This window comes from Lactuca virosa, chromosome 7 (assembly GCF_052849685.1).
Source record: "Lactuca virosa cultivar CGN04683 chromosome 7, Lactuca_virosa_CGN04683_v6, whole genome shotgun sequence".
NCBI lineage: Eukaryota > Viridiplantae > Streptophyta > Magnoliopsida > Asterales > Asteraceae > Lactuca > Lactuca virosa.
In genome coordinates this window covers 50,481,546-50,484,138 of record NC_136432.1, presented here as the reverse complement: position 1 = coordinate 50,484,138, position 2,593 = coordinate 50,481,546, and positions in this window count along the sequence as shown.

Genomic DNA, 2,593 nt, shown 5'->3' with positions numbered 1-2,593 from the left:
TTAACGTATACTACAACTTTGGTTTAGATTACTAGGGCCAAAAAGTCCCCTATCATAAATTCACTATTTACGTCACACAGCGTCGTGCCGGTTTTATCGTGAAATTTCGACATGTCATAACTTATTCATTATAACTCGAATTTCGGCGTTCTTTATATTTCCGGAATCCTTGTCACGACCAATACAACTTTCTTCATCGATATTGGGTTAATCTAACACTTTATTTTTATCCTTTATTTATTATATCATTATAAAGAAATAATAAGCATATAAAGGCACATAATTCACATAATACACAAATATTTCTTCTTTATTATCTCAAAAGAGTTACAATGGTTGACCTAGACTATTACATCATCTGATAATGCTTAGCCCCGAAACCCGGGCGTTAAAATTCTCTCCCCCTTAGGATGATTCCGTCCCGGAATCATGCACCAACAAACAGATGCGGATAGCGACTCATCATGTCACTCTCTGTTTCCCAGGTGAGATTCGGCCCATTCGAATGTTTCCATCGGACTAGCACTAAATCGACCATTTTGCGTCGTAACTTCTTAGTCTTACGGTCAACAATTGCCTCGGGCTCTTCGATTAGCCTCTTATTCTCATCCATCCTTAACTCTGAGATTGGAATTATGTCAGGAACTTCTCCTGTGAACTTTCTCAGATAACACACATGGAAGGTGTTATGAATACCATCTAGTTCTTTGGGTAATTCGAGCTTGTAAGCTTGGTTCCCAATTCTCTGAAGAACTTTAAACGGTCCAATAAACCTTGGACTTAGCTTTCCTCGTTTACCGAATCTTATAAGTCCCTTCCACGGTGAGACTTTAAGCAAAACCGAATCCCCAATTTCGAAGGTCATCAGTCGTCTCTTCTTATCAGCATAGCTGTTCTGACGATCCTGAGCTGCTAACATCCTTTCCCTGATCACCTTCAGCTTCTCAGTAGTCTCATGGACTATCTCGGGGCCCATAAACTGCTTTTCTCCAGCCTCAAGCCAACAAGACGGCGTACGACACTTTTGTCCATATAAGGCTTGATAGGGTTCCATCTTGATGCTCGAGTGGAAACTGTTGTTGTAGGAAAACTCTACCAAAGGTAAGTGCTCATCCCAGTTACCTTGGAATTCTAGGGTACATGCTCTTAGCATATCTTCGAGTGTTTGTATCGTTCTTTTGCTCTGACCATCAGTCTGTGGATGGTAAGTTGTACTCAAACACAACTTCGTACCTAATTCCTCTTGTAAACTTCTCCAAAATCGTGACGTGAAACGACTATCACGATCCGATACAATCGTTAGAGGAACACCTTGAAGTCTTACTATCTCCTTCACGTAAGCATTTGCGAGCTTATCCATAGACCACCTTTCGTTGGCTGCTATGAAGTGTGCACTCTTAGTGAAACGATCCACGACCACCCAAATCATGTCGTGACCGTTCTTCGTCTTGGGCAGTTTAGTCACAAAATCCATGGTGATGTCTTCCCATTTACCCATGGGTACAGGTAAGGGTTCTAAACTCCCATACGGTTTCTGATGTTGTGCCTTAACTCTTGCACAAGTTACACACTCGGCCACATACTTTGCAACATCGAGCTTCATCGTCGGCCACCAGTAGTAGGGTTTTAGGTCCCTATACATTTTAGTGCTACCGGGATGAATCGAGTACATGGTCTTGTGAGCTTCTTCCATCAGAAGATCTCGTATCCCTCCCGTCTTAGGTACCCAAATTCTATCTTGGAATACCTTCAGTCCTTGACTGTTTGTACCGAACACCAACGTTTTACCCAAACGTTCTTCTTTTCGGTCATTCTTCTCTGTAGCTTCTTCCTGGGATTTCTTTATACTTTCCACAATGGTTGAGACAACTTCTATTCTCAACGCTCTTGGCCTTTTTCTTTGAAGATTGACTTTTCGACTTAGAACATCAACAACAACATTTGCTTTACCGGGGTGGTAAAGTATCTCACAGTCATAGTCCTTGAGTAACTCTAGCCAGCGTCGTTGTCTCATGTTCAATTCTTTCTGATTAAAGAAATACTGGAGACTCTTATGATCAGTGAAAAGTTTGCACTTCGTACCATAGAGGTAATGCCTCCATATTTTCAAGGCAAATACTACCGCTGCCAACTCCAAATCATGAGTGGGGTAGTTCTTTTCGTGCTCCTTCAATTGTCGAGATACGTATGCTATCACCTTTTCTCTTTGGGTCAGAACACAACCCAACCCGACTCCAGATGCGTCACTATAGACCGCGAATTCTTCAACTCCATTGGGTAGAGAAAGAATATGTGCTTCACATAACTTCTTATTTAGCTTCTCGAATGCTTCTTCGTGTTTTTCACTCCATGTATAAGTAGCTCCTTTATGGGTCAAAGCAGTCAATGGAGCAGCTATCGACGAAAAGCCTTGGATAAATCGTCGGTAGTATCCGGCTAATTCTAGAAAGCTTCGAATCTCCGTGGGACTTTTTGGTCGTTCCCACTTCATCACAGCTTCGATCTTTGCTGGGTCAACCATTATCCCCTCCTGGTTAACCACATGACCCAAGAATTGGACTTCTCGGATCAAAAAATCACACTTAGAGAACTT